At 42.9% G+C, this 21,242-nt stretch overlaps 1 protein-coding gene and 1 long non-coding RNA gene across 16 annotated transcripts in view; one reads left to right on the top strand and one right to left on the bottom strand.

Moving 5' to 3' along the window:
* EFNB1 (ephrin B1) overlaps positions 1 to 16,973 on the bottom strand; it is a 143,469-nt gene extending 126,496 nt beyond the window's left edge. For 6 of the 15 annotated variants that reach the window (XM_039488883.1, XM_039488884.1, XM_039488881.1 and 3 more), the window contains exons 1-3: positions 1,656 to 1,739; positions 1,337 to 1,376; positions 224 to 386 (exon numbers count right to left, since the gene is read on the bottom strand). The gene's annotated coding sequence lies outside the window, so the exon portion shown is untranslated. The other 9 variants (XM_039488886.1, XM_039488890.1, XM_039488887.1 and 6 more) reach the window with 8 other exon arrangements.
* On the top strand, positions 14,060 to 19,550 carry LOC120372124. The gene is made up of 3 exons (XR_005584742.1): positions 14,060 to 14,084; positions 14,244 to 14,423; positions 16,665 to 19,550. It is a non-coding gene; the product is annotated as an uncharacterized LOC120372124 (long non-coding RNA).
* Positions 19,551 to 21,242: the final 1,692 nt, after the last annotated feature.

The raw sequence follows: 21,242 nt of genomic DNA, 5'->3' as shown, positions 1-21,242 counted from the left end.
TAATATGTTGTTTTCATCAGTTACTCTTGTACAACTTTGATCTTTATCTGTGTTTCAATACCAATAATACTGCCCTAGGGTTCCTGTATTACGTTTTTCCCTGCTAAATTACTGAGACATGCTAGCTACGGCATTCAAATATGGACCAATATCTCCCCCTGCTGGCTAATCGTTTCACTGTCTGGTTCATATCCATAGCCTGCTCCTGTTTGAAATGGCTCACCTTGATTTTTAAGTATGGTGTCCCTATTAACTGTTAGAGATAAACAGTCTCCGAAAGACAGTTCTCTCACCCTGCTTTCTGTCCATAGCATGAGATGCCTCAGTGAGAGTCTATAAAGATTGCTGCAGGCTCAGCTTTTCCTCCTGTTGCTGCTGCGGCAGTCCTATGGTTGAAGAGATGAGCAGCTGTCAGCACTAAATCAAACTCTTGGGCTATAGACAGTCCTCCAGGCATTTTCTCCATTAGATATTCTTCTAATCTACAGAAGTCCATTTCTCTACTTAAGAGAATGGGAGGGTCCCTTGAGAGCAAGAGGTAAGAGGGAGCTTTCTTTCCCTCACTTCTTCCTTCCTTTTGAAAATGCTTCAAGCAAAGTTCTCAAGTTATCTTTCATTGTTTCACATCTGCCTAAGACATGGATAATGTGAGAAAGATGACACCTCAAGCCTGAGTTTAGAGAAGCAGCGGCAGGCCTGTGGACCCACTTCTTTTGCTGTTGAGCTGAATGCTAAAAACAGATAACATTCAAGCCAAAACTCTAGCCCAGGGGTAGGCAACCTATGGCACGTACGGCACGCAAGCTGATTTTCAGTGGCACTCACACTGCCTGAGTCCTGGCCACTGGTCGGGGGTGGGACTCTGCATTTGAATTTTATTTTAAATGAAGCTTCTTAAACATTTTAAAAACCTTATTTACTTTACATACAACAATAGTTTAGTTATATATTATAGACTTATAGAAAGAGACCTTCTAACAATGTTAAAATGTATCACTGGCACACAAAACCTTAAATTAGAGTGAATAAATGAAGACTCGGCACACTACTTCTGAAAGATTGCCGACCCCTGCTCTAGCCTCTTATAAGTATGGCATTTAACAAACCTGCAAGTAACCTAGTTTGAGATCCTTTGATATTTGCAAACTGGAAAATAAAATACTCATAAACTGAAGGTCTGCAGAGATTTCCCTGAAAACACAGGGGTATAGCAGTGTTGTATTACCCACTACCATGCTAGCTAAATTAGTTTGTTAGGCACTTAAGGAGAAGTTAGAATCCTGAACACAAGTTAAACTTGTAGATTTGATTTAAGCTAATGAGTGAGTCCACTTACCATTTTTATTTGATATCTTAATTCAGAAAGGAAAAAAATGCTGGGGGGAAAGAAGAAAGAGTTATTTTCTCTTTAGGTGGGAGGATTTATAACTTACCACAATGAGTTATATTGCAACAAAAGTAATTATTCTAAGTAAGTTGGCTGGGGAATAGAAAATTGCATTATAGCATCAGTGACTTCCTCTTGTGTCTTCCATCATTTGTTCTAGTCAGAAAATTAAGCATCAAGAACAGAGACACATTTACAAGAGATTTTATCAAACACGTCACAACAAGCTTAATGACCCCTTTGTCTTTTGTGCCAGGAAGTAGTTTACCTTTAACAGGTACAAGCTACCTGTCTTTTGCATTCTTTCCATTTGCCTATCCCATTTCTAAGCAAATAGCAATTTCTACTTTTCCTCACCTGGATGAAGTGCCCATGGAAACTGGCAGACTTTAATCTCTGCACATGACAACATAATTGGTTGCCATGGACACGTCCAGTGTCACAAGATGATACTTCAGGTAGGAAATAAGCAGCAGGTAAATTCTTAAGAAACATCCCTTGTGAAGAAGAGTAAACAGTGGAAAGAGAAAATAGATCCAACAGAACCAGAATAATTTCTAAAGAAAGTAATTTAACATTACATGAAGGGTGCACTGAAAAAGTCAATGTCTAGAAATGCAAAAGTTAGGATTCCAGCAGCAGTGGTAGGAACATCTGGAGTGTTGAACATCCTGTATCTCTTGTGGATGGCTCTTAATAGTTATTATACCCAGTAATGTATGAAGCTACACAATTACAAAGAAAAACAACTAGCACACACTACAGCTCTGCAATTTAGCTGAATTAGCACTATCATTGGTATGTTAACTTTGGCATTTCCTGACTTTGATTTTAACACTGCAGATTTCAACCTTAATGTTGTAATAATTTTTGTATATAATTTTGGGGGTTTGTTTTTTAAAGGGAAAGAGAAGAAAAAGCTTGTGCCTCCCAACAGTCTTTGAACAGTGCATTTTTCTACCCATGTGCACTTGGTATATCCATCCCAAACCATGCAGCTGTAGAACTTACCAGTATCCGCCAGCCTTGGCGTATCAAAATAACCCAGGAAAATTACGGGTGTGATTTTCAGAGGTGTTGAATTTTAGCTGATCCTACTAATTTCAGCTGGAGTTGTGCATACTCAGTACTTCTGAAAATGAGGGCCTAAGGTACAATCGGTCGTTAACAAGCAATCAAAGGCTAGCTGGTACATCTTTATTGTTATTGAAGACTGTAAATACATGACCTACACAAAAACATAGCTGTGTATTCATGTGCTATATAAATATGCTGCCTAATGGCAGATTTTTACTATTTCTCCTGCTACTGGAATTTTCTGACAGATGGACAAATGCAAAGTCATATATCTCTAACCAAGCAGAAGCACTGTAGCTCAAGGAGGACTATTTCTCTGTCAAAGATCAGTGAAAGATCAGAATTATCTGCATCGAGCAGCTGTTCTCAAACTGGTGTCTGCGAACCCCTGGGGGTCTGTGACAGTACTCCAGGGGGTCCATGGGCCCCAATGATCAACTCCTCCCTCCCTTTTGGCGCCTCCTGTATGCCAGGGAGTGGAAAGAGGTGGGGAAGAGGAGGGGCAGAGGTGGATTGGGGGCAGGAAGAGATGGGGCAAGGATGGGGCTTTGGAGGAAGGGGTGGAGAGGGGACAGGGCCTAGGGCTGAACAGGAGGCTTGGGAGTCCAAGGCAAAATTTTAAATCAAAATGGGGGTCCTTGGGTTACTAAAGTTTGAGAACCACTGGCATGGGCGGGGGGGGGGGGGCGGGCAGGAATCAGGTCACAAGAACAGGAAAGTACATCTTCACTGTTGCTTACAAAATGAATGACTTCTGCTAAATTTTCCCCTTGGGGAAAAATAAAATCTCACTTTTGGACTGAGAACAGTACAACTGAACCATCTCCAAGGAAAGGATGTTAGTTATTCTTTAGCAGAAATAGAAAAAGATTTGCTATTTTTGATTTGGCAGGGGGTGGGAATGAGGATTTATAAGAAATTGCCAGGAGGCGAATGAATTGGGCAGGTGCAGCTAATGAAATGGAACCCCCACCCTTCCTCCAAAAAAGACATTTAAAATCCAAAGCTTTGTAAGTCCTTCTCAGGATTTAAAAAGCAGTTGGAAGCGTGAATGAAGTGGATATTCATGAACACCATCAAATCCTGCCCATTGCCTCTTGGTAACACAGGGGTAGGAATTAAATCATCCTTTCCTTGCTGTCTCACTTTCTTTGCCTTTCTGCTTCTTAACTTAACTTTTACCACTGGACGCACACTTCAGCATGGGGCCACTCACACACCCTTGAGGCCTTGTCTAGGGTGACCATATTTCTGAAAGGGAAAACAGGACAGTGCGCGGGCCTGGCTCGATTTGCTCACCCGAGCCCTCCCTTCCCCTCTCCTCTCCTCTCCTCTCCTCCCCACGTGAGGCTGGTTTCGCAGCTCACCTGAGCCCTGCCTGCCCCCCTTGCGTGAGTCTGGAGCTGGTGTTGCCACTCACCACTCACTCTGCCTGCCCCAGGCTGGAGCTGGTGTCACTGCTCGGCCAAGCCCTGTCTGCTGCCCCTCCCTGAGTCCTGCCTCCCCCCTTGCTCAGGGCTGGCATTACTGCTCCCTCTCCCCCCCACACTTTCATTTGCACCCCATTTTTTGACAAAACTGGGCATTTGTCCCATTTGCCAAAAAAGTCACGATGACCAGGACAGGGCTTAAAAAAGGGACTGTCCCAGCCAAAATGGGATGTATGGTCACTCTAGCCTTGTCCTTTACATCATTTCATTTCAGTGAAAAAGAAGAGGGTCCTGAATTGGAATTGGGGGAGGGGGCTACAGGGAAGTTTAAGGGTCTGTCTGTGAAGTTCCAATTTGGTGGCTTCTTCAGCCAATAAGTTTAAGTGCAGTAAAGGGATAAACGAGAAACCTGATGACTTGTTTAGCATCCACATTTTCAATTCTCCTCCTTAACCAAAAGTGGAGACCAACTTGCTATGTTCCATTATCTATGGTATCATGATAACTCTTGGCTCAGGAGCACCTGTTAGGAGCAACAGCTAGAGTTCATACATTTTACCATGATAGCAAGAGATCAAGCTGTGATGGAACAAGCACTCCCACCTGTCCAAAAGATTCTCATGACACACATTAGGAAAGCCTATTCTTTATAAGATTCCATGCCAAGAGCATGGATGCAACACATATGCATGGGGTGCAAATATAAACACACACAACAGAAATACAGAATTTTATGTAAGAGGTTTACTTATGCTTCACAGATGCAAAAACATGCATGGAATACAGACAAAAACACAAGCACACAGCATGTGTACAGCATAGGGGATGCTAGATACAAAAGAAACGATGCAGGACGTAGCCAGCTCTCAGCTGCTGTGGCAGAAAAAGGCTGTTCTTCTTGCCTTTGAAGTTTTGAGGAAGGACAGCTGGTTTATATATTAAACTAATAGCTGAAAGCTTGTGTTGTCGCATGGGTGTGGCAACTGGACCAAGAAGTAATTCACCATCTGTGTATTCTTCATACACCAACAAAATCATTGCATGCAAATTAGCTGTTGAGTGTGGGTGGTGATTGGTTAAGTTACCTCTGATATCACAATGACCTAGTACTCTTGACATGACATAGAGACATACCTTGCTGATACACAGATTTAATTCGTAAAATCAAAATGGCTGAGAACTTAAAAAGTGAATGGTAACAGACCTCAAATCCCAGTGATAATTGAACCTACTGATATTCTGAACAAAAAAAACCCTTTCAACAGCTGTTTCTGTTGCTTCACACTGACTCAACACATATACTAGGCTTCAAAGGGACACACAGCGACAATCCTGGAATATATTCATATATATATATGAATCAGTAACAAGTTTTTGGGGGGTCTCAGCTCCTCTTCACAAAGTCTGTAAAACAGAGCAGTGCCCTCTTTCTAGCTGAGGAGTCTCTCTAATCCAGCCTGGGGATTTTCTCTTGCACATACTCAGAAACTTTTTCTACAGCCAGAGGGTAGTTATAAGGACAGATAGAGCTGTCACTTTATTGCCATGTTTCTCAGAATGTTTGTGTTTAGGACCTGCCCTGTGTCACACTATTCTATATACACGGTGGCCCCATCCCATTCCTCCCCTTTTAATCTAATAAAAAACTCCACTGCTATTCCTGGGTACAGAGTGTGGGAGTTCACCCCAAAATGCCTTTCTATTATTCCTGAAATGTTTTATTTCATTCCAAAGGGACAGGGAAGGAGCTCCTTTACACACTTCAATGGACTCCAATACGCTTGTGACATACCTCTGCCTTCTTGTAACTTGCTTCTCCATCTCCTTCAGCATTGTGCAGCCCACTGTTTCCCATAATGAACAAACACTTTCCCATCAAGTAATGATCTACATTATTGTATTCCAAAGTCACTTCATATTTAAATTACCTGAGGAATTTTATAGTAAGGGAGTAATGTGATAAAACTGAACAAAAGAAAATTTAGACTGAAAACCTGGGGAAATTGCTTAATTGTTAAATCTAGTAGGTAGACTGGAATAATCTCCCAAGGGAAATGGAGAAAGCCCATTGCTTGAGTTATTTAAAGCTTACTTAGACACAGCACCTTAAGGAATCACCCTGAACGGGTCCCAACAGTATGAACTAGATGGGACCTAATAGGTTTTTCCCAGTTGCTTTTTCCTGTGAGGAAATGGGTAGGACCTAACACACCTGAACCCTTCTAATGATAATTCACACAGTACATTTGATCCAATGTCACTTTTCAGTCAATGGTATATAGAAAGAAGAATCACAGCACACATCTCTAAAATACAGCTTCTCCAAAAGGGGCTTGACATGCCATATGATGTACAATGGGACAGAAGGTGAATTTGGACCAGTACACTTTATAAACCCCACCGTCTTTCATGGGATCTTTAACATTCCTGGACAAAAGACTTGCAGAGATTCAGACTACCTAGGTACTTGCTGGATAACAAGTGTAGCCAGCCAAAAAGGCAGCAGAAAACCAATGACCCAAAACCAGAGGACCAAATTCAGAGATGTAAGGTGATGTAAATAAGTTTCCGTTACAGTAACTTAAACTTTCTGGCATTAAGACTCCTTGAGACTTACCGATACCCTCTCCATGGATATGCTGGGTATCGAAGATGATGTAATTTACACACTGATTAACTGGAAGAAGATGTAAATTTAAATGGCCACATCCTAAGTTAATGTCTACTTTTTCCTGGCTTCTTGCCATGTAAGTTATATCAATTACACATTGATAGAGTGGGTGTAGATAGATTTAAGGGTGCTTAACCCACACCACCTTATTCATCATCTCTGAATTTGGCCCAGAGACTCCAACCACAAGAGAAAACTTTCTGGATCATCTACTGAGTGTTAGGGAGGAACTGAGTGAGAAGGTGAAAATAACACTGAATGTTGGAACGAGTAGTCATGTGCTACTTGAATCATAAAATTAAGGAATGGAGGGGGTACCAAATGCAGCAGCAATATGAGGGTATTAGATTCAAGGCACATTTTACGGACGTGAGAAATCTAGAGACTAACGCTCAATGGGAGGAAGTATCAAAATCCATAAGCAGTTTTCAGAGACAGGATGATTAAGGCACAGTTAGCTTCAATTCTATTGAAAAAGAAGAATGCAAGAAACAAGAATCAACAGCTTCACAAGGGGCCACTCATGACTTTGAGGTTAAAAATGTCCATATCAGAGAAAGCACATGAGAAAGGACAATCGAACAAGAGTATAGTTGATTAGAGTTTCCAGAGAAAAAAATAAGGGCAGCATAAGATAAGATTAGTGAATAACGCCAAAAGGATAAAGGAGTCTAGGGCAGTGGTTCTCAACCTTTCCAGACTACTCTACCCATTTCACGTCACTTAAAAACTACTTGCTTACAAAATCAGACATAAAAATATAAAAATCACAGCACACTATTATTGAAAAATTGCTTACTTTCTCATGTTTACCATATAATTCTAAAATAAAATGATTGGAATATAAATATTGAACTTACATGCCAGTGTATAGTTCATATAGCAGTATAAAACAAGTCATTGTATGAAATTTTAGTTTGCACTGACTTCGCTAGTGCTTTTTATGTACCCTGTTGTAAAACTAGGCAAATATCTAGATGAGCTGATGTACCCCCCTGGAATACCTCTGCATACCCCCAGGGGTATATGTACCCCTGGTTAAGAACCACTAGTCTAGGGCCATGATTCAAGAAAGCACTTAGCACATGCTGAAGTTCATCCATATACAGCTCTAAGCACATGATAGCTTGAGTGAGAATTGAACATGAGCTTAAATTCTGTCCGGAATAAGGATGCTTTCTTGCATCAAGACCTAAGAGATGTTTTTGCCAATATACTGGGGGAAGAGTACTAGAGGGAAAGTAGGTCATTAATGACATTTGAACTAATTACTCATAAATGGATGAGAGATACTGAACTCATTATTTTAATCTGTTTTCAGCAAGACAAAATAAGTTTGGACAAGGAAGTAGGGAAGAATTTGTAAAAAATAACTATCAATAAAGAGCAGGTAAAACAATACTCAGAAAATCTGGTTGTATACAAATCAGGTAGTCTGGGTCATATACTTCCTAGGATATATGGGAATTAGCTAGCAAAGGACCGGATCCTGGAAAGTGCTAAGCACCCTCGGCTCCGATTGAAGATAATGGGAATTGAGCACAGTGAGCTCAATTATTTTTAAAAAGTTATGGAGAAGGCACCAGAAGACCAGAGAAACAGCACTACTGATCTTCAAAAAAGGAAAGCAGAGTGATCCTGACAGTTGTTTCATACATGTAACTTCTATTCCTAATAAAATAGTGGAACAATTATTAAGGAAAAAAACATTAAAATATCCAGAGGTTAACAGAAACATGAGGTATTGCAATATGAATTTACAAACAATTGGCTTTTCCAGATACATTTTGTTTTTCTAAATATAACCTAATCAAGGAATGAGAAGAAGTTGTAGATGCAATATATTTGGATATTACTAGCAATTGGTACAGTATCTCATGAGACCATTCTCAAATTTAATGTAAATTGGCTTGAATATGAACAGTTGAGGGCTGAATGGAGGATAAATGGCAATATATCACGTTATGGATAGTGGCTCTTTGTGAGGGCTTAAAAGTGTTTGGTAGGGTATTGCAGGGGTCATTATTTAACATCTTCCTTAATGATCTGGTAGAGGGTATAAACTGCATGTTAATGATATTTACAGAGAATGCTAAGATGAGAGGCGCTGCGTATATTAGCTAGGTCCAGCAATGTTTTTTGTCAAGAATTATAACATTCAAAAACCAGTTGGAGAACACTTCAATCTCCCTGGCCACTCTATTACAGACCTAAAAGTCGCAATAGTACAACAAAAAAACTTCAAAAACAGACTCCAACGAGAGACTGCTGAATTGGAATTAATTTGCAAATTGGACACCATCAAATTAGGCTTGAATAAAGACTGGGAGTGGATGGGCCATTACACAAAGTAAAACTATTTCCCCATGCTTATTCCTCCCCCCCCCACACACACACACATTTCTTCCCATCGCCTTGTCAATTGCTGGAAATGGGCCATTTTCATTACCACTACAAACAGTTCTTTTTCTCTCCTGCTGATAATAGCTCACCTTAACTGATCACTCTCCTTATAGTGTGTATGGTAACACCCATTGTTTCATGTTCTCTGTGTATATATATATCTTCCTACTGTATTTTCCACTACATGCATCCGATGAAGTGGGCTGTAGCCCATGAAAGCTTATGCTCAAATAAATTTGTTAGCCTCTAAGGTGCCACAAGTACTCCTGTTCTTTTTGCAGATACAGACTAACACGGCTGCTACTCTGAAACCTGTTGGAACACAGGATAACTGGGCTAGATGGACCTTTGATCTGACCCAGTATGGCCATTCTTATGTTCTTAGAAATGTGCAGAAAATAAAATGATCCTAGTAGAAAAAAATATAAGTTAACCTATCCAGAAGAAAAGTAATCTAAAACACACATCTCAAAGGAGGGAGAAACCAAGTATGCAGTAATAGGAAGACAGCTTTAGGAGTGGTAGTGGTCAGCAAATTAGAAAAAAGTTTCAATATGACAGATAAGGCAACAAAAAAAGACAATATAATTTAGGCTTAATATACAGTCATCACAGACCAGAGCGGCATCAGTGATGTCTTGATGTGAATCCATCTGGAATATTGTGTTCACTTTTGGGCACCTCATTATTAACACGATACTGACAAATTGAAAGAAAAAAGAGCCAAACAAATGAACCAGGGCTTCAAAATTTATATGGAAACATTTAAAAAATGAGATCAATCTTGCTTGGGTAAGCAATGATCAAGAGAAATGATAATGGTGTACAAATATCTGAAAGGTTTTGACACAAAGGGTAGGAATTATTGAGGGTGTAATAAAGGTGTGTAAGGAGGAATTGTATGACATTTTTCTCAAGGAAAAATGAAGTCTGAATATCAGCATCAGTTTCATAACAATGAGTTGTATCGGGCTGGGAAATAGTCTCTCTTGGGGAAGAGGTGGAGTCTATGTCACTTAGGACTTTTAAACTAAACTGGGCAAAGCACTAGTTCGCATGTACCCAGGTGATGGACTGGGTGGTCTAGCAGGGCTTTTTCCATCTTTAAATTAAAGGATAATATCCACACAGAGAAGACCAGGCCTTAGGTGTAAGGACTCATCTGAAAGACAGAGAGACAGACAGACAGACACACACACTTGTATAGACTATGGATACTCTAATAGGACATACACTACGCAAGCAGCCAACCAACATCACCAGACAGGCACTGCAGTGGAACCCCCAAGGCAAGCGGAAAAGAGGCCGCCCAAGAAATACCTGGCGACGCGACCTTCAGGTTGATAGCAAAAAAATGGGCTATACCTGGAACCAGCTAGAGCGAATGGCCCAGGATAGAAGACTATGGAGATCTGTGGTTGGCGGCCCATACCCCGGTTGGGGTGACGGGCATGAATGAATGAATGAAAGAGCCAGATGAGGAGAGCTGAATGCAGATTCCTAGAGCCTATGCTTGGCCTTAGGAGGGGACAAAGAATGATGCAGTCCTTCCCCCTGTGAGGTTTGAGCATGTATGTATCATCCCACCACAGCAGGCCCAATGGGCAAGGCAAGATCTCAGATCCCCCATGGGGGATTGAGGATATGAGATACTTTAATGTATTTAAAATAGGTTGTCACGTTATAGTTGAATCATTACATAACATTCTCATTGCAGTTTCTATTTGTCACAGGTTTCACCTCTATACACAGAACAGTCTAGAGAGACTATAGTACTTTTCCATATGGGCCCCAGCCCACAGAGCTGAGCATAATAGAGTGAAAGGCAGAACAGAAGATGGGGAAAAGGTATATTTTATTACAACAACCACAAAAGGATCAACTGACACCATGAATCGCTGCACAGCAGCATCCCTTTTGTGGGGCTGGTAATTTCTGACGCTGAACATCACTGAAAATATCTTAATTAGTGTTTATTTTGATGGCTGGTTTGAGATGACATGTTTGGAACAGGGGGCTGGGGGGCAGAGGGGCAAAGGGAACAAAAGAAGATTTTTTGATTTGCTGCCCAGAACCACAAAAATGCCTTTTAAAAAATCACTCCCCTGCCTGAACAAACACACAGGAGACAAAAGAAGAGGTACAGGAAGGAAGAGAGAGAGAAGGATAATCAGAGGAAAGGAGAAAGAGGCAGGACAGGAGAAGGAGAGACAGAGACACAGCTATTTGCATGTTTTATTGGCTCTTTGATTTCAATATATTTACAATGCTTAATACTAACACCTCAGTGGGAAGTTCTAGAGATTTACCCTCCATTTACCCTCTATTTAGTTTTATATCTTTATCAAATGATCTGTCTGTCTAGCCTCCAGCCAGCCATTTAGCTAGCTGTATATACCAGTCTGAACTCGAGGAGACACAAAACCCAGACCCTTCCTGCCTATTCCTGGGAGTGGTTCAGGTGAAAGTTAAACAGCCCATGCCATGGCTCTTTCCAGAATGAGTAAGGATCACCCCAGTGTCTTGACCTACAATCCTGTATCAATGAAAATCAGGTTCTAAGAGCCAAAGCTGCCTTTAACCACGTGTCACCCCCTCCAAACGACTGTTACTTCCCATCTGGTCTCTCCATATGCCTGACCTTTCACTCAATGTATGTCCAAATCTCTGGGAAGAAGCTTGTACTATAAAGGGAAGTATATATAAAAATATGCAGTTGTAACATATGTGCTATCTAGAGCACAGAGGAGCTGCTGCATTTGCTCCTATAGACACAGCCACCACCTCTAGGACTGGCACCAATCTTGTTAGGGCAGTTTGAATATAGAAGGAACTAGAGAGATCCAAATTAGATTCTAAGATGCATTTTCCTTGGGCTGTCCCATTCTTTTTTTGTTTTTGTTTGTTTGCTTGTCCAGTTCTAAAGATCTTGCTGGAGCATTTATGTAGTCAGACTGGAGGGATTCTGGGAGTGCTCAAGAGTCTCTATGACTCACCCTAGTTACTAGAGAGAAGGGAAGAATTTGGGACAGATATATTTATTTCTTAAATGGGTATTATGAAAGAAAGATTCTGATTGGCTGTTGAGGGTTGCATTGTGCATGTATCCAATAGGATTCCAAATTTCCTAGGATCATAGTGTAAGGTTGCACTCTATATGATTTTATGAAAATATGCTATTGAGTGTAAACATAATGTAACCAAAATATGCTTCATGCAAAAAGTCTTTTGTAAGTTGTTATTACAAAGCTTATAATCTACTGAATATGGTCATCCTATTTGTATAAATGTATCACTCTTGTATCTAAAACTAAAAATATGAAATATAACTTTGAGGGCCTATTGTAATTATGCAAAGTGTAGGCCATTAATAGTGGTTCGGAATCTTGATGGCTCCCATCAACCAGGAGAATTGACTGTGGATGGCTCTGTTTGCAGGCAGGCCTTCCTGTGGATCAGACTGGGAGGAATGAAGGCTTGGGGTCTTACCATGACATGTGATCATGTCACTTGAACTGGAATTCATCTTTAACCTGGTGTTTTTTCATTGAAAAGGAGGAGTGGGAACCCAGAGGAACAAAACATTCCTGCCTTATTCAAAATATTTATAAATGGGTGGAACAGAACAAAAGGGGCGGCCATTATGAAAAATCCCCTAGCTACCACCTAAGCTGGAACAGGGGTTGTACCAGGGGAAAGGATTGTGCCCAGACTAGGAAGGCATCCAGACTGTAAAAGAAACTTATTAAAACACCTTTGAGAGTGAGATTTTATCTGTATTCAGTTTTATTATTGTACTAGGCTTAAACTTGCATGTTCTATTTTATTTTGCCCTGTAATTCACTTTGTTCTCTCTGTTACCACTTGAAACCACTTAAATCCAACTTTCTGTATTTAATAAAATCACTTTTTACTTATTAATGAACTCAGAGTATGTATTAATACCTGGGGGGGGAGGGGAAACAGTTGTACATATCTCTCTATCAGTGTTATAGAGGACGAACAATTTATGAGTTTACCCTGTATAAGCTTTATACAGGGTAAAATGAATTTATTTGGGGTTTTAACTGGGTTGAAAGTTAAGCATCTAAGTGTTAAAAACAGAAACACTTCTTAACCTGCTTTCAATTAAGTCTGCAGCTTTGGGGCACATGGTTCAGACCCTGGGTCTGTGTTGGAGCAGACTGGCATGTCTGGCTCAACAAGACAGGGTGCTAAAGTCCCAATCTGGCAGGGAAAGCAGGTGCAGAAGTAGACTTGGCACATCAGTTGGCAACCCCAAGGGGGTTTCTGTGATCCAACTCATCACTCAGAGCTTAGCCAATTGTTACAAAAACACTTGAAGTTCAGCTACATTTTCTATTGCCAGTGGTGCTGTGTGGTACCACATCACTGGGTGCCCAGCAGCATCTTCATCAGGTTCCACCTTACTTAATGTTCACATGAGAACTAGAGAGATGCTAGGAGAATGTCACAGTTACTGAGCTGTCCCATAAGTGCTCCATGTCTCTTAGCTTCCCTAGCCTATGTCTCTCCTTGTTCATGTGATTCTCCTCTTTCTCTGGTTCTCTTTTTCTCATTGACACCTTCCCTTTTCCACCCACTGCTAGTCTATGAGCTGTACTTTGTGAACTGGTGAGACTGTGACATCACAGATTCCCCCCTCTACCAGTGCCTTCCTATCAGGGGCGGCTCTAGGCACCAGCGGGCCAAGCGCCCGCTTGGGGCGGCATCCTGGGGAGGGCGTCATTTGGCTCCGGTGGAGCTCCCGCCGGCATGCCTGCGGCAGGTCCACGGAGCCGGGATGAGCGGACCTGCTGCAGTCATGCCTGCGGCGGGTCCCCTCTTCCAGCGGCTCGGTTGAGCTCCGCAGCCATGACTGCGGCAGGTCCGCTCGTCCGGGCTCCGGTGGACCTGCCGCAGGCATGCCGGCGGGAGCTCCATGCCGCCCTCCCCAGGATGCCGGAGCCGCGGGAAGAGGGGACCCGCCGCGGGACTGGGGAAGGGCGGCGCAGCGCTCCGCGCTGCTTGGGGCAGCCTACTTTGTAGAGCCGCCCCTGCTTCCTATGAATAACTCAGCTCATTGCCAAGTGGTGGGCAGGTGACATTATTGGAGGTAACACCAATTCTTCTCCTGTCCATCTCTCCCCCATTTCCTCCTTTTCAGGTCATTTGCACACTGCTCTCCTATTAAGTGACATTAGGCCCCCCACTCTAGCTGAATGGATATGACAAAATGGACAGATAATTAAGGCCAATTGCTTTTTTGTTTCAGGATATGAGAGCTCCAGCTAACCATCAAGTTCCATGAATACCATTGTTGAAAACGTGATTTACAGGAATCACATTTCTGTGGGAACAGACAATTCTTCAAAGGGATTTCAAGACCTAGTGTGGATCTATCATCTTACAAAAGAGACTCTGTCACCTGGATGCTGTTGTTCGCTATTCTATGGTTAGTTCTAGTCTCTAATCGTTGACCTGCATTAGGTTTAAAGGATACCATCATCCCAAAACACACTCACTAACCCCAGTTATCACTCTGGAGAAAGGAAATAATAAGCACTCTTCCTAAGGTCCTTTGCAGCAGGAATCTCCTGATCTCCCTCCACCAATCAGTGCCCATAATTCACCCAGTATTTGCATGGCCTCAGATTGTGCTGATTTGTGACTAGGGTAGAACAAGTCATTTGAAGAATTTGGTTTCTTCCGGCTTGTGAATTGTCCTCAAGCATCTAAGGATTTTCTCAATTCTAGTCACCACTCAAAATTATTTGCCAGAACATTTTTTAGAGGAATTCTCAGCTGGTTTGTGTTGTGAGTACATTTGCTTTTCTAACAAACACAACTTGCTTTGGCTGGATATAGGTTACATGGCATTGCTTCTTTTTCATGACTGGATGAGCATAACTCTTAGTAACTAGTTTTCAGCATGAGCATTAACTTTTACAAGTTCAGATGCTCTTTCCCTGAATATTCTTTAATATTCGTTTAAAATTTGAGGTTTTCTCTGCCAGAAAACTCCTCCTTTCAGATATTTGTGGGAAGCTGAAGTAAATGCAGTTTTCATTTATGTGAATATTTATGGACATTCTTCTGAGAACTTGCCTAACTCTAGATGTGAAACAGCCTTGTTGCCGGCTCAAAGGGCCCGAGGCGGAGCAACAGCAGGGGTTCGTTGCCCGGTGTGCGTCGCACTAATTAACACACCAGGGTGGAGAAGCAAACAACGTTTATTTGAGCCCAAATAAGGTGCCAGGGAGAAAAAGCATTCTCAAATCCTGCACACCCGCTCGCAGGCGGGGTCCCAGCATTTATAACCGCCTTGTTTGTGTAAGCCTTTTGTTCGGTTTTCCCCCTCACCCCTCCCTTCCCAACAGCAGTTACTTTAAACATTACATCTCAGCGTGTTAGAAAAGTTCCCATTCGCATGCTTATCTTTGGCCTTGTCGGCCCAGGCACATGTAGACTTTTCTCCCCACCAGGGGCGGCTCTACAAAGTAGGCTGCCCCAAGCAGCGCGGAGCGCTGCGCCGCCCTTCCCCAGTCCCGCGGCGGGTCCCCTCTTCCCGCGGCTCCGGCATCCTGGGGAGGGCGGCATTTGCTCGTGGAGCTCCGCCGGCGTGCCTGCGGCAGGTCCACCGGAGCCCGGACGAGCGGACCTGCCGCAGTCATGCCTGCGGAGCTCAACCGGAGCCGCGGGAAGACGGGACCCGCCGCAGTCATGCCTGCGGCAGGTCCGCTCGTCCCGGGCTCCGGTGGACCTGCCGCAGGCATGACGGCGGGAGCTCCACCGGAGCCAAATGACGCCCTCCCCAGGACGCCGCCCCAAGCGGGCGCTTGGCCCGCTGGTGCCTAGAGCCGCCCCTGCTCCCCACTCTCCCCCTCCTCCCCGCCGCTTTTGCTGTTTCAAACTCCTGCATCTGCAAGCTGAGACAGCTGACAGTTACACATTTTGCTTGCTGTCTGTTAGCATCTTAGGCTGGTTAAAGTTCACAGCATGGAAGACCTCTGGTTCACTCAGGCCTGCAGTCACAACTTTGGTTTACTTAGGCCTAGTGACACCAACAGCCTTGAGAGGAACATTAGGAAATCCAAACCTGTCAGGAAGCCAGAGCTTGTTATGTGAGAAGTCTTTTACTTAGGACTCCTTTCTACAATTCCCCTCTATTACTAGTTTGAGAACATGTATCTTTTTTCTTACCCTGGTAATTGGTATTGTTTTTCCTGACATTTAAACCTTGCTCTTTAATATTTCTACAACTAAAAGCAATTAAGGAGATCGGTGAGCAGCACCTATTTTTCGGTACCTACTGAAGCACATCCAGCTCAGAAGAGCTGTTCCATAAAAGCAAGGTAGAAAGAGGGAGCAGGTAACACAAGCTGAAGGCAGACCAGAGCAGGTGGTATATGTATGAAGTGACATCACATAGCTTGTTCAGTGAGGAGATGTAGTTCTATTGAACCCTTTGGCAGAAAGGAGCTGGATCCTGGCCCAACTTCATTTCCACTTGGGGTAACAGTGATGAAAAGCATTCCCAGATTTTATAATCCTGGGGTATTCCTGTAAGTAATGAAGCCAGAAGCATAAACACCTCAGGAGCAATATTGCCCTGCCCAGGACTAAGCAGCCACCCACCGATGGGAGCGGCATCTCTGTACAATATAGCAAACATGCAGTTGTTGTTTTTATACAGCTACAACCCAGCATGTCATCCAGCTGCAGTTCCAGCCCATCCTGCATTGACAGAATCAGCAACGGCTGCTCGCTCGACTTCTCAGGGGGTTCTCACTCGGCATCTCTCTCTGCTCTCACTCTCCGCCTGGTTTGGTTGGCTGCCCCTTTCACCCTCCTCTTTCCCTCCTTCACAGCTCACCAGACACAATTCTTCTCACACACCTTACTTGACTCCTGTTAACCTTCCCTCCCTTCCTCAGGAGGTCCTGCTGCTGCCACAGCACTTTTCTCAGACCCCTCCAGCTCTCTAGAATTGCCACAGAACCTTCCGGGCTCCCACCAACTGCCATAGAACCTTCCAGGCTCTCCACCAACTGTCACAGAACCTTCCAGGCCCTCCACCAACTGTCACAGAACCTTCTGGTCCCCCATCCCCCCACTATCACAGAACCTTCTCTTGTTAAAGGGGCATTACCTTACACACTCCTGCTTGCTGTACTGAGGAAAATACTGTAATGAGCTGGCATGTGTACACCCATGCCCCCCTCCTCTCTAGCAGACATCATCAGAACTGCTCAGCTATGAGTCATAGGCCCTATACCTCTAACAGTTAGAGGAGACTCTTCACAAGCCCAAATGGCAGGAGACGATGCCTTAGGGGCAGGAGGATCTCATTTTTTTCCCGTCTATAGCTATGAAGTTGCAAGGGGTTAGTGTGCAGCATAGTGACAACCATGAAGTTTCTGTCTGGCCAGAGTCTAAGATACTATAGAGACTTGATCATTACCAGAAGCAAGCAAAGCGACCTTGAGAAAATGAGAAACCACCTGAGCGTATAACTAGAACTCCAACCTTTCCTGGAGATTTGAAAAGATCATTCGCTTTTACCACCAATCCTGCACTTGCTAGTCTCAGCCCCAACCAGACTTCTCAGCGGTCGAGACTGTTTGAGCTATTGGCAAACTGAACAGACCCAGGAAACATTAAACTCACTGGGATTTGTAGCACAGTTTTTAAACTCAGTCCATCTGGACATGTCAGGAGAAGCAACTGAAACTTTGGGATGTTTCTCTGAACAAAACTTGAAATCCTTTGATTTTTGTCTATCACCAATTACTGCCCTTCGCAGGTGATTAAAGTCATTCAGCCCTAAGGCCAATTCTAATGGCCCAGAAAGATGCTGCCTGATGTATGTGTGTCTTTCTAAAAGCCTTTAGGGAGGAGAAGGGATCATAAACTCTGGAAATGAATTTGTCTATCAGTTATTCCTTCTGAGACTGCTTGTGGGTACAAGGGAGAAGCTGGTGGTTTGATGATGACAAAGACAGTGCTTTCCTGCTGACCAAAAACCCCTTCACCATACTGCACCATTTCCATGATAAATGATGTTTAAAAAGAGACCTGTTCTTTTCAGTGAGGCAGCAGATCAAAGGAGGCTCTATCTGTAAGGCAGATGGCAATTACTAGCAAATAATCTATCCACAGCCATTGCCTGGGAAGTAATGCTGAGTGTGATAAGGTGAATCTGAGGAATAACTGAGCAAGATTGATTTAGGAACATAAGTAACAAATACAAACAAGGATTCCTTGATAAAAACAGACAATTAACTTCATATACAGAGGAGCTCACTTAAAAGCCAGACCCTGTCAGAGGGCTGGACCTGTGAAAAGAATGAAGCACCCGGCCTATGTATGCACACCCTGAAATGCAAAAGAACCCTTTCAAAAAGGAAGGCCTAAAATTTAAAGTGCTAGTCTTTGAGGCACAGCATCCCAGAGACAGCTGGGTCTCTGACAAGCACAGGGTGTTAAACAAACCAATCCCCTAGGTACCCACACTTCCCCACATCTCTGTCTGTAAAACTACAGAATCACCTGAAAAGTAGAGCCATGAAAGAGGGAGTTTAGTACTATGGAAAAGCCTTCAGATGTATCCAACTTGGAACACCCATCACTTTTCACTGCTGTTGAGTTCAATGAATTGTCACTTTCAAGAAACTCCGCTCCTCCCAGTCCACCAAAACTGCAGCAGAGTCCAGAAGGTAACAGGTGTAAGTGGGCAATTATGGGGTGTACTCTAGGTATGCATCATACCCATCTTAATTCATCAGGGAAGTCCTGCACTCTAACTGCCAACATTTTTGTGGGATATTCTGCCTAAGGTAGAACCCTCAGTAACCATCTCAGAGGGAAACCTCTTTCACCAGTCACAGATAAGTGTTTAGAAGACGTTGTTCAGAATCATTGCCTAAAATAGTCTCATTCCTATGATCACTGCCATTCTTCCAAAACCACCTTTTAGTCTTAATACAAAAAAAAAGCGCATCCCACACCCTTATCCCTCCCACTTCCTGGCCCTGCACATGTACAAGGGCTAAAAAAACCCGATAATCTCATTACCAAGCTCTATCCGTCACTGTCAGATTCTCTATAACATTACGGGAAGTGGATAAGGACTTGATCAGATGTCTAATTAAACTCTAAGATATCTGGGCACTTCAGCTGGATCAGTAACAGCAGGTACATTCTCACTCCTGCCTAATGGTCAGGAGATGCCTTTTTAAAGCCTGCCTGCTGTGTACAGCACCTATTGGTTTCTGTGTAAAGAATCAAGTGCTAATAGCCTTTTGTGACAGTGGTGTTATTCCTCCATCACAGACTGAGAAGAGAGCTTTCTTCCACTGTTGCTGTAGGAGGTAGAGGCAGTCACATGAGGACTGTCACTTTAAGAGCTTATAGAGCAGCATGTCAGCAGAAAGTACCGTGAAGAAGTGAAAGAACATTTCATTGCCTTAAGAAAAGCACCTGCACATCCATTTCAATAATAATAAATATTGATTCAATAATAATAAATATTGAGCAAGGACAGAGAATCTGTATACACAACATTTTAATAAAGAAAACACTAAGGAGAGACAAAGGCAGCTGCTGCTGTTTTTCTTAATTTAGGCAGTATTCCTTCTACAGGCCCACTGACAGTGGGGGCAATTGCTGCCCCTTTTAAATTGCCCAGGTGGGCTGCAGGTCTCCTAGGTGCGCACAGGGTGGAACCGGCGGCAGCGAAGGCAGCTGGGTGGGCATGTGGAAGCCCTGGCTGTGCTGGAAGAACACACCCAGCAGCGCTGGGCACCAGCCAGCACAGGCACAGCACCACCCAAAAACCTCCGCCATCCCTTTCTAGGGGGCCCATTCACTGTTCTGCCTTGGGGCCCAGAATTGCTGTCGGCGGGCCTGTCCTTCCATATTACTTAATGACACACCCTCCCTCTCAAGCACTCTCCCCTCCTCCCACCTAACCCCAAAGTACAATATACCAGGCTTGGTTACCCATATGCCAAATTGAACTGAAACCTAGACTGAACATTTTCATGGAAGAGTTCACCCCTGGGATACAAAGTGCAACTTCCCAAGTGCAAGGAGAAGATCACTGTGAAATTAATTTAATTCTCATTAATTTTGTACAATTTACACCCTTCCCCTCCAAAATCAACCCAGAGAATGGTACCTTCCCATAAACATTCTTAAATGATGTACAGGAAAGGAACAGATCACAAATACAAAGCAGATCATTTTATTCAATTAACATCCTGAAACAAGCTATGAATATTAGACTGTTAATATGAACATTTCCATAATTACTGGATCCAGAGGGAGTTGGTACTTGAGTCAGTATCATGTTGTCAGATTACTAGTAACTGGTTCAAGTATAGGCCTCCTACTGGCACATTGGTCCCAAAAGCATCCTGGCGTGTTTCCCTGGGGCTGGCTCCTCCCATTGTCCCAAGTAACCCACAGACACCTTGATCTGGTTTCTTAAGCTAACTTCAGTCTGGTCCAGCTTCTGTCCCCTGGGCAACCTTAGTGTAGTCCTAATTCTCCCAGGGCAGTTTAAAGTTGCCAGCCTTGAGCTAATTGAAGACAGGGAGGAGGACTCTGCCAGCTTCTTCCCACAGCCCTTTTGTAAAGTGTGATGACTAATTAAGTAAAAACTAGTCAAATGGCATGTGACAAATTTTGGTTTTATCATTGCATCCAAATCATTCAAGAACCTCTCATGTCAGTTGAAAATTGAATCAGTATTTGTAAGAATTTGTTTAATAGTTTGAATGAGTAATTTCCAGTATGCAGTTATTTGGGAATTGTTGCATGTGACTATATGCTGCATATAAAGTATGATTAAGCACATGGTATTGTCCCTGCTCCCTGACTGGATAAATCTTTAGTAAAACAAAGGCAAAAGATTTATACAATCTGAGGACAAACATGAGAATAGCAAATTATGGGCTTTCAGGATGAATCTGCAAAGTCGCGGGAGTCATGAACATTTTCCCAGCAGCCATCCAAATGTTCACAAACATCAAAGCATTTGATCCCACCAATAGCAGGAAATCAGTTTGAGCTGTTTATTCATGAGTATGCCCAAATCTGTTTTTTCACTGTTCAACCAGTGCTAGTAACAACTAGAGCTGGTTGGAAAATGTTTGTTTTTTTCACAAAAGATTTCAACCAAAAATAAACTAACAAAGATTGTATTTAAATTTTCTATTGAAAGTTTGTTTTGTTGGGAAAAAACAAAATTTTTTGCCTTTTAACCAAA

This window comes from Mauremys reevesii, linkage group 9 (assembly GCF_016161935.1).
Source record: "Mauremys reevesii isolate NIE-2019 linkage group 9, ASM1616193v1, whole genome shotgun sequence".
Lineage (NCBI taxonomy): Eukaryota > Metazoa > Chordata > Testudines > Geoemydidae > Mauremys > Mauremys reevesii.
The sequence above is the reverse complement of the archived record's forward strand: the minus strand, read 5'-3'. Positions and strand labels throughout refer to the sequence as shown.